The sequence below is a fragment of the Natator depressus genome, chromosome 13 (assembly GCF_965152275.1).
Source record: "Natator depressus isolate rNatDep1 chromosome 13, rNatDep2.hap1, whole genome shotgun sequence".
In the NCBI taxonomy this organism is placed as follows: Eukaryota; Metazoa; Chordata; order Testudines; family Cheloniidae; genus Natator; species Natator depressus.
Window position 1 is genome coordinate 32885093 of NC_134246.1, and position 11432 is coordinate 32896524.

At 42.0% G+C, this 11432-nt stretch overlaps 1 pseudogene; it reads right to left on the reverse strand.

Annotated features, from left to right (window-relative positions):
* Nucleotides 1-816: 816 nt before the first annotated feature.
* LOC141997694 (olfactory receptor 11A1-like) lies at nucleotides 817-10172 on the reverse strand (annotated as a pseudogene).
* Nucleotides 10173-11432: the final 1260 nt, after the last annotated feature.

An 11432-nucleotide genomic window follows, 5' to 3' on the forward strand; every position in this document is an offset into this window, starting at 1 on the left:
AGCAAAAAGCCCCCGCCAACACAGACTCTGGGGATCATTAGAACATGCAAGCTGTCCCACCACAACAAGGCACAGATACCAGAGGACAGGCAGGGATAGGGCAATATAGTTTAAGTGGTGCAATTTCTATGTGTAGACAAACCTTGACACATTTATTCCTCACACCTGCCACGAAGGGGACAGATAATGGGAGATGTGACAAGAGAGATGACAGAAAGAGAAGACTCAGTTTATTTCTTTTATTGCACGATACTCTTGGTGACAGATACACAGTTATTAGGGTCACTGAGAAAATAGAGAAACACTAGAAGGAACTTGTGGAAAGCATCCCCTGGGAAAGGTCTCAAGATAGTGGTTTGGCTATAAATGTACAGGGTTTTCCCATAAAAAGCCAATGTTAGGCACCCAAATCCTATGGGCAGTGAATGGGAGTTGGGCAACTCACATCCTTTGGTACCATTGTCAAATATAACTGGACATGGTGGAGCAGATAGGGCACTGGACTGGGACGCTGGATAGTTGGTTTCCTTGCTCGAGCACACAGTGATTCCAGCCTTCTGGGAATCACAAACCCAGCTTGGCTGCCAGCAAACCCTGCAGTAGTGCCCACCTGTGGCATCTTATATAGGTCCTAAAAAGGCTGGGGTCATAGGTTTTAAGAGGTCTCTTAATCTCCAATTTCTTCCACACATGTGACTCTGTAAGACCATGATTTGAAGGCCAGTGAAGCTAAGGGAAATGCGACCTGGGACTACAGTCAGCTTTCGTTCTGGCCCTACCCAAGCCCATGTGTTTTAATCCAAGGAAACTGACCAATTAGCATGATCCAAACATGAATATCCTGCAAGCTTTCCTCAGGGTCTCCTGGGCCTCTTTGTTTCTCAGGCTGTAGAAGAGGAGATTGACCAGGGGAGTAAGGATGGTGTAGATGACAGACAGATCTTTCTTGAGGTTGCTCAGGATGTCGGTGGCTGAGAACATATAGACAGTCAGCAGATTTGCATAATAAATGCTCACCACAATGAGGTGGGAGGAACAGGTAGAAAAGGTCTTTTGCCTCCCAGCGGTGGACGGGATCCTCAGGATGGTGGCGATGATGCCGACGTAGGACATCAAGGTAAGAAGGAAAGGGACCAGTGAGAAAATCAAGTTGAGTGCAACAGCCACCATTTCCATCTGCTGAGGGTCATTGCAGGAAAGTTTTACGAGGGGGATAAAATCGCAAAAGAAATGGTCAACAACATTGGGGTCACAGAATGTTAACTGAGATATTGACAACATTGTTATGCTACCACCTAGGAATCCACCTATCCAAGAGCCACTTGTGAGCTGCAGGCAAGACCTGTCACTCATACAGACTAGATAGTGCATTGGATTGCATATAGGTAAATACCTATTGTAAGACATCACCGAAAAGAAGACATTGTGCACCTGCTAGAGAAGCAAAGAAATATAATTGTGTGAGAAACCCATTGAATGACAGTGTCCTGTCCCCTGTCAGGAGACCGGCCAGCACCTTGGGCAGGACAGTGGATGTGTAGCAGGTCTCCAGGCAGGACAAGTTCCCCAGGAGGAAGTATATATGGGTGTGAAGGTGCTGATCAGACACTACTAGCACAATGATGAGGATGTTCCCAGCCATAATCACAATATAGATAACTTGAAACAGCAGGAAGAGAAGGATCTGCAGTTCTGGGACATTCCCAAATCCCAGGAGGATTAATTCTGTGACAGACATTCCATTTCCCTGTTCTTGGTTTGCCAAGCAGTGTGTCTATGGGAAAGAAATGAACTCTGACACATAAATAAGGATTCACTCAATAAATTCACTCAATAAAACATCAGCATTATTTACATTTTCTCGCTCTGCTGGCTACCACAAAGATGGGTGAGTGGAGAATGAAGGCCAGGGGAGGGGAAAAGCCATCTCTTTATCCTTGGGTCAGATTATATATCTGACCAAGCTTCCGGTTCAACAAAACATTAATCTCTCTGGAAACAGATGGCACCAAGCACTCAAATACTATGGTGATGGAGCTTATCGGTACAACAGTACAGAAATGTGTTGGTTCAAATAATCACATGTTTCACTACCTGATGTATGAGAAGAGAGCAATGGCCTTTCTAGATTGGAGATCCATGTGCGAAATGGGACAAGATTTGATATTTTAGAGGAACCCACAACAGAGAAAAAAATCAATCAACTAAGGCTGGGATTTGCAGTGTGTGGGGAACCAACTCCAAGTGAATTGCAGTGGAAATGGGCTGCCTATCTCTAGAAGAGGTATTTGGAAGTTTTTTATCATCAGACAAATTCCTCTCCTTCCCTTGGACAATACTTCATTGTCCTGCAGTCAGACATTGTACACAGAGAGAAGTGACAGGTTTCAGAGTAACAGCCGTGTTAGTCTGTATTCGTAAAAAGAAAAAAGAAAAGGAGTACTTGTGGCACCTTAGAGACTAACCAGTTTATTTGAGCATGAGCTTTCGTGAGCTACAGCTCACTTCATAAAGGACTCGATAGCACTCATCACCATGCATTTTTTAACAGGTTTCCACACCCCTCTAGGGCTTATGCCCCGCCTTCCCACCCAGTTTCCATTGGCGCCAAAGTTTGGCGCCGTCGGCCATTTTGAAAAGAAAATTGTGCGTCTTTGAATGGGGGAAGTGTTGTGTTTGGCTACATTGAGAGCAGTTTAAAGTTTGGGTAAGGTTTATTGAAAAAAGGTGATTGTGGAGGGAGAGCTGTTGTTAAAGGGCAGGTTATTAAAGAAAAGAGAGATGATGGTATGCTGTAAAAGAACAGAAAATGTGATAGATTGAAAGATTAGAGTGAGAGACGTTTGGGTAAGGTTACTGGATGTGATTGAATAAGGAGATCTGTTATTAAAGAATAGAGTGTTTGTGTTACGGAACACATGCAGAGCGAAACATTTTACCCCTCTGATTGTGAATAGGGGAAGTGTTGTGCTTGGATACATTGAGAGAAAAAAGGTTATTGGATCTGATTGAGTAAGGAGAGCTGTTATTAAAGAATAAAGTGTTTGTCTTACTGAACACATGCAGAGCGAAACATCCCACCGACTGTTGGTAGTGAAATGACAGCTGTTCTGGGCAGCGCTCCTGGGAGCTAGCCCCTCCTTTTGGTGGACCAATCAGCGGTTGTTTTACAGCTAGGTCACAGAATGCGCTTGTGGAACCAATCCTGTAGTCCCAAGCTTTAGAGAGGATCTTTACCTTACATTAAAAGCTATAAAAAGAGGATTAAAAAGGAAATTTAGGAAGTACCTGATAAAAAGGTGAATAAAAAAAGCATTAAACAATATTAAAAACTAAGTCAAGACCTGTTGAGCAAGCACGTGGCCAAAAACTGGCTTAAAAAAACATTAAAAGCTAGGTTTAAAAAGGAAATTTAGGAAGCGTCTGATAAAAAAGTGAATAAAAAAGCATTAAACAATATTAAAACCTGTTTAGTAAACACACAGCCAAATGTTGGCTATAAAACCCATTGAAAGCTATAAAAGGGAAATTTACTAAGCACGTGATAAAAAAAAGTGAATAAAAAAGCCTTCAGGATCAGGGTAGATTAAAAGCAAGAACAGAGAAAAGATAGAGAGCACATGGTTGAATTAAAGAGAGAGAGAGATTTTTTACCTTGCGTGTCTATCTGTAACATGAGGCAGCTGCACAGTTTAGAAACGTTCAGACTTGTTCTCCCCGCCTTTGGATCGGGCCAGTCGGAGGTTGTTTTACAAGGGCGGCGTTATAGAGTTCATTTTTTGGAACCAATTTTACAGGCCCATGATCCCCCGCCCCCTCCCTCTTTAACGGCCTTATTCTTATCTAAAGAAACAGACCCCCCCAGCATTTTCCCCGCCTTGTAGTTTTTTAGAAGGGGTTTTTTGTAAAAGTTAAAACCATACGCTTTTAGCAACAAGCAATTTTTAAAAGTTTTTTTCTAGGGTTTAGGCTAGCACTGGTTATGATGTTTTCTAGTAAGCCCAGTATAAAAGAACAGGCTTGTGTAGCGGATTGCTGTGATTGGAAGAAAGAAGGCTGCTTTTTAACAAACACAAGGTAGTTACCTTAAGTTTTGTAATGGAGCAAAGCTCTGCTTTATGTTGACTGGGAAAGGCCCAGCCCTTTACTTACAGGGGTGTGTCAATAAAATGGAGCAGGCAGAATTACCCCAGGATTTTAGTAACAGGCAGTTTATATTTTTCTTATTTTGTTAACCCCTGAATCAGAGAGAAGAAGCTTGTTTTTTTTTTTTTTTTTTTTTACTTTTTAACAAAGAGAGGTGAAAGTTTTGTAAAGGAATAAACCCTTGAAATAACACACTCCTGTATTTAGCCCCATGGGCATAAGGGTTTTGATAAAAGGTAAGCCTGCAGAAACAGTTTAGGGTTTAAAAACACAAAAAAGTTTTAGACTAACATGCTCAGTAAAAACAATGTGAAAAAAGAAGCCATTGTGATCAGAAATAAGAAAGCCCAAGGCCTGTTTTTAAAACAAAAGGATACCAAAGACTTGTACTAAAAAGAACAGTAACTTTAACTGTAAACAAGCTCACTGTATAAAATAAAACCTTTTGAACCATGGAAGCTAAAGAATGTAGCCCAGGAGTCCCACCTTTTTTTTTTTTTTTTCCTTCAGAGGCCGCTTGCTCTGCTCTTATCGAAACAAACAGACCTGCTGCTTAATATGTTACATGTTTATGGTTTATTTTTAAAAGAAATGGTTTTAAGGAGTTTATTTTTTTAAATTTAGAACAAGATGGAAGTCAAAACCAACAGATAGGTTTTCCTGAAATGACAGAAGACGGTATGGTTTTTTTTAAATATGTGTTTGAAATAGTGTACGTTTTTTCTAGGGTTTGTTGTTGTTAGTAAAAAAAAGAAATCACCTTTGCCCCAAAGGTTTTACTGTAAAAACGTTTTGCTGATCCTCGTTGACAATTTTGGAGCTGTACTACCACCGTGTGGCATAAGAGGAAATAGCGCTTTAGTTTTTTACCAGGTATTTAGCGTAAAGGGGTGTTATGTGGAATATATATATAGGGGATATGTTTGTGGCTGTTAGTAGAAAGAACATTCAGGTTTATGCGCTAAAAACATTTTGTGTATGTGTATTCACAGACTTATCAAGTGTTATCCCTCAAGAAGAAACGCTGAAGGGGACCAAGAAATTTCCCTCTGAATCTGTGACAGTTGGAAACAAGGGTGTTAGACACTTTGATTTTGAGCAGCCCAGCACATCCAAATCCCTCGTTACACAGAGCCAGCTGCCTTTAAAGAGGGGCAAAAAATATCCCTCTGAGGCAACTGCCGTTGGAAGCAAAGGTATTAGACCCCCTGATTTTGAGCAGCCCAGTACATCCAAAGCCCCCGTTACACAGAACCAGCCGTCCTTAAAAAGGGCCAAAAATCTACCACTAAAACAGCAGCATATGGGAGCAAGGGGGTTAACCCCCCCCCCCATTTTGATCTGCCCTGCACCACCAGGGCCAAAAAATCTACCTCTGCAGCTGCCAGGGACACTGGCAAACGATCCAAAGGGATTAAACCCCCTAGTTCTCAACAGCCCCAAGCCTTTACAGCCCCGAAGGAACCAGCTTTGAAAAGGGTAAAGGCACATGAAACCAAAAAACATAAAGAGGGGTTGGAGGAAAAAAATGGAAGAGATCTAAAAAATTGACGTGGCTTTTGGCTAAAATGCCCAACTATTAGAGGGGGCCAGACATGTCCATCAGGAGCTGGGGTTTTGGGACCCTGTTTAGTCACACCCTCCCTTCCACCTTCAACACACTTTCCAAGTTTTCAAGCAGTGCACGGATCTCTGTTATCTTTTGGTCTAAAACCATCCTTTCTTCTGGAGCATTTTGCTTTTGAAACACCTCAACAATTAGCTTCGAAAACTTTTTGTCTATTAAACGCTTCAAAGATGGACACAGCAGCTGCTACAGGATTGTTTGCCTTTACCCTTTTCAAAGCTGGTTCCATCTGTTTCCAGAGAGATTAATGTTTTGTTGAACCTGCAGCCTGGTCAGATATATAATCTACCCCAAAGATTAAGAGTTGGCTTTTCCCCTCCCCTGCCCTCCATTCTCCACTCACCCATCTTTCTGGTAGCCAGCAGAGGGAGAAAATGAAAATAATGCTGATGTTTTATTGAGTGAATTTATTGAGTGAATCCTTATTTATGTGTCAGAGTTCATTTCTTTCCCATAGACACACTGCTTGGCGAACCAAGAATAAGGAAATGGAATGTCTGTCACAGAATTAATCCTCCTGGGATTCGGGAATCTCCCAGAACTGCAGATCCTTCTCGAGGGACGTGATCGTTCTCCTCTATTTGACATTGGTGAGGCCTCATCTGGAGTACTGTGTCCAGTTTTGGGCCCCACACTACAAGAAGGATGTGGAAAAATTGGAAAGCATCCAGCGGAGGGCAACAAAAATGATTAGGGGACTGGAACACATGAGTTATGAGGAGAGGCTGAGGGAACTGGGATTGTTTAGTCTGCAGAAGAGAAGAATGAAGGGGGATTTGATAGCTGCTTTCAACTACGTGAAAGGGGGTTCCAAAGAGGATGGATTTAGACTGTTCTCAGTGGTAGCAGATGACAGAACAAGGAGTAATGGTCTCAAGTTGCAGTGGGGGAGGTTTAGGTTGGATATTAGGAAAAACTTTTTCACTAGAAGGGTGGTGAAGCACTGGAATGCGTTACCTAGGGAGGTGGTGGAATCTCCTTCCTTTGAGGTTTTTAAGGTCAGGCTTGACAAAGCCCTGGCTGGGGTGATTTAGTTTGGGATTGGTCCTGCTTTGAGCAGGGGGTTGGACTAGATGACTTCCTGAGGTCCCTTCAAACCCTGATAGAATCATACACTATGATCACCCAGAAGCCCAGAACAAGGCAGCCAATGCACTGTCCTGAAAAGGGGAATACCTCCCTGACCATACCCACACAGAGCTGACATGCATCCTCAAGCCCCACAATTTCCTTGCTGTTCATTCCCCAAGCCCTCCTTACCTTTAGCTATTCAGTTATGAAGGAGGAGCCCCCCCAGCACCTTCAGAAACAATAACTAGACCCTGCACAGCCATTACTGTTAGGGGGCTTATTCCTTCACCCACTTCTTTCCCTGGTCCTTCTCGCATGAACAGAGAGCAACAATACCCGAAGTCCAAAGGTGCAAACAATTCGATGTTTATTGGGGTGAACTTCCAGCAAGCATGATTCCAGTTTCCTTCCTTAGTATCCTCCTTCCCAGCTCTGACACCACAGAGCCTTACACCTGTGTCCCTGTTCCCATTCCTGCCCTTAGCAAAACATGATTCCAATTTCCTTACTCCCATTCCCTGTTCCCATTTCCCCCTTTAGCAAAACATGGTTCCAATTTCCTTACCCCCATTCCCTGTTCCCATCTCCCCCACCCACACGCCCACCCCCTCCCACCCACGCCCACTCACTTCCTCATTGACTACAGATTATATAGTAAAACTTGAGTTCGGCTTAGCTATACCTTAACCAATCATTTTCCTGAAATTTAACTAACCAATCCTAACATATCGTAACATGATTATGTAACCAATTATCTCCCACCACCTTAATTAGTTACACCCAGCAAAATTAATTATACAGCAGACAGGAACAATCACAGAACCAGACAGAGATTATACAGACAAACAATAGCAAAGTGGGAACTATAATGACAAGACAATACAGAAGTGAGGATTTCACATCCCAGCTATTGACAAGTGAGTTCTTGCCAGACAGGATGCTATCAAACTAAGTTTCCTTTTACATTTTCTAGGTACTTCCCTTTCTCTGGAGGTGATAGGAATACAATCCTGTCCTGATAGTGCCTAACAGCCCAATAGCACCTTATTTCAATGTGACTAGTTTGGAATGTGAGGAGGTGACCAGTCGCTTCCTAGCTTATCGCTGCCTCTGCTGCTTAGCCAAAGGCCTTAGCCTAAGAACAGGGCCTCAGACTGTCACAGTAAGAGAAGGCCCTTACACCAGCAGACAGTGATTTTGATTCTTTCTTTTATACCTCTAGAACTAACCAAGTGATAAGAATACACCTAAATTCTTACAGTACAGGCCTTTGCAGACAGGCCTGAATATCTATATCCTAATATCTATATCCTATATCCTATATCCAGTCAAACTTCCCTTATTAGACAAGCATACAATCATCTTCACAGGGAACTTACTAGAGTGCTGTAAGGCCTGGTGGGACTTGAACCCAGTGCTATAGGGCTACAAGACAACCAACATTCTTCTATTGCTACCTATAATTTGATTACTGCCTGCAAAACACAATCTGCAGTGGTTGAACACCAGGGGAAGTTCCGCCTGAAGTGAGCTGACAGACAGTGGTTTTAGCAAGCCCGAATTGGCTCCTTGACCCTATGGCTGAAAAGAGTATGTCTTAGTGGTGATTCTGGATGGAGAGAGGTCAGACCCAGCTGAGCCAGGGGGACTGCTGGCTGGTTAGGTTTTAGCTGTCAGGCTAGGCAGAAATAAATGAAATTGAAACCAGGCTAGATGATGAAGATAAGGAAAGCATTGAAGAAGACTGGATGCAAGCAAGAGGGAAAAAGGGTAGATTCTCTGGAACCAGAAGAGGGACCAGCAAATAGGAGGACAGGGAAGGAAATGGGCGGAATTACTTAATAGTAAACTCCCTAGATAAGGACATAAAGACAGACGCTATCAAACCCCTGCGAATAGCAGCATGGATCAGAAAAGTGCTGGAGATAGAGCAGGAGCTAAGATGCCACCTTCTGGAGGCTCATTAGTGGAATGTAAAACCAGAGAACAAGCAGGGAAGCTCCTTAAGACAAAGGTGCTAGGTAAAATAAAAATAAGCTGCCAGCTACCCAAATTCCTCACTGAAGCAGGAGGGGTAGTGTCTGGGGTGTCAACTGAAATGTCAGGAAATAAAGCAAGGAATAGGTGAAGATAAGGTGACTAACAGCTGAGGCTAATTAGCAGAAGAAGAGCTGATAGCAAGGGCTTGACAGCTGTGTTGGCCACATTTTAAGAGAAGGATGTGATCGGATTGAGTGACTGTTGGATATCAGATATTCTGGACTAAGTCCTCTATTCCTCTGTCTGTGAGAGGCTACAGCTGCCAAGGATTTGGTCATGTAGCAAATAATTCCAAAGGGAAAATACAGTGCAGTAAGTGTGGAGGTGACCATTCATATGATTATGAGGAAGGGACAGAACAAATGTTGCAACTGTGGAGGAAAACACAGCTCAGCATATGGAGGATGTATTGAGGCAAAGCGAGCTGGAGAAATACAGAGAACCCAAGTTACTAGTAACATCTCCTATGCAGAAGCTGCTAGGAGATACCTAAAAGCGAACCTGATGTTGGGAAAGGGAATACCCTGCAACAAATTTATGGGAGCTAATGAATGGCATTGGGGTGAAAGGAGATGACATATTGTAGAAACAGATTCATTGCATTAACGATTGATGTAATAAATTGTAGGCCTCAAACAGGGCAGGAAATGGAAAATGAGCATTATAATTAAAGCTGCTGATAGGTTGCTAGCCAGCCAGTGCTTATCAGTGGAACAACTTCATACTTTCCTAAGCAAAGGAAACATTGAAGGTTAAGAGAACAGCAATGACTGTCTTCAGCTGGAATGCCCACAGCTGAATAGCACCTGGGCAGAAATTAAAGACCAATATTTCTGATATGAAAACAAAGCTTGATATATGCATGTAAGACTTGGCTAACAGAAAAACTAGACTCTGAAGTTCCAGGATATGGTCTGTATAGCCATGATAGAGAAATAGGAAAACCCGGGTGTGCCTGCACCTTTACTAAGGAGAACCTGAAGTGACTTGAAGTAGAGATTAAAAAGCTAAACACTGAGTATAATGCTATTGAGATACCAATACAACACCATTGTGCATCTCAAAGACTTTATAATGTTTATAACCCATGCAGGAAACTAGAGGCTATGGACCTGAAAAAATTAATTGCCGATGTCATGTGCCTATCCATTATTTGTAATTCTGAATACTCACAACAGATTGTGGGAAAGTAAGAAAAAAGGATAAAAAATGGAAAATGGTTAGGGCAAATCTTTGAAGAGAATAACTTAGTAATATTAAATGATGGAACACTCACCGGGTTCAACATGGCTGATGGAAGCTTCTCATGTCTTTTAAATCAGTGATTCTCACTTCTCGGTGGTTCAGGAGCCAAATTAGTGATCAGCATTACCCAAACAAGCCACAGTAGTGTGAATTCATTTAATTTACTATAGTACCATATATTCAGATTAAACAGTATCATGGGAAATATTTATATTATTCTCACAGCAAAATGACTGACCAAGTAGTATTTTATCAACTACAATTGGTTAATAACACTTAACCTTTTGGTCTTAAGTACTAGGTAATAGTGAAGATAACACTAAGATGACATGATTCTTAGGAATTAAGTGGAGACCAGTTAGGACAAACTCAAAATTCCCTATGTAAGTAGCGTATGGAAGTGGACAATGGATCTTAATGAAAAACAGGGATTGAAAAGAGACCAAAATTTATAGCGATGGGAAAACACTCAAATCACCCCCCGACAAGACAGACATGGAATTATATAATGAAATTAATAAAACAATCCTAGACAAGATGTTACAATTATAGTGATTTTCTATAGGTGGGAACACTACTGCCAAATACATACAGAGGAAAGAACAGAGTGGGAACAGCTTCCTGCATGCCCTCACTCAGATTTAAGAAAACCATATGGCTAACTAATTTTGTATCTATCTTTATGGCTGAGCTAACAGAGATTTCGCTAACACTGAATCATGTTTAGATGCGTGGCCAGCTACTGTGGCCCTCCTGTCTGACTGCTTATCAGGGCTGCAGGTAACTTACAGTGGTGAGTCTAACAGCAGAAATTATTTTCTAATTGAAATATTACTGCTAACATCAACCAGACTGGATGGATGGATATAACCATCGTAAGAGCCTGGATCCTGATGCAGGCAGGCAAAAAATGCTATTAATCATGAATGAGTTGACCTAGGGATCCCTTTAAGCAAACTGGAACTTAAACATCTAATCAAAAGGTGAGCTAAGAAAAGAATGGTAAGAACTGTGGGCAAATGCAATGAAGGGGGAATATGGCAAGGAGTGAGTCCAACTGTTGAGAAGCTGATATAATCCAAGGCCCTGAGAGGAAGAGTGAAGTGGCTCTAAGCGGGGCATTGTGGATTATATAGTCATTTATTTCTAATTAACAAGCATAAAGATAGTTTATGCGTAACATGCCAGTCCTGGGAAATGATAGAGCCAATCCTTTGGGCAGGTAAAGACTGTACCAATGAAATGAGGTTTTCTATAGAAATTCAGTGGCCTTAAAGCAACAATTTTTCATTGCAACATATAT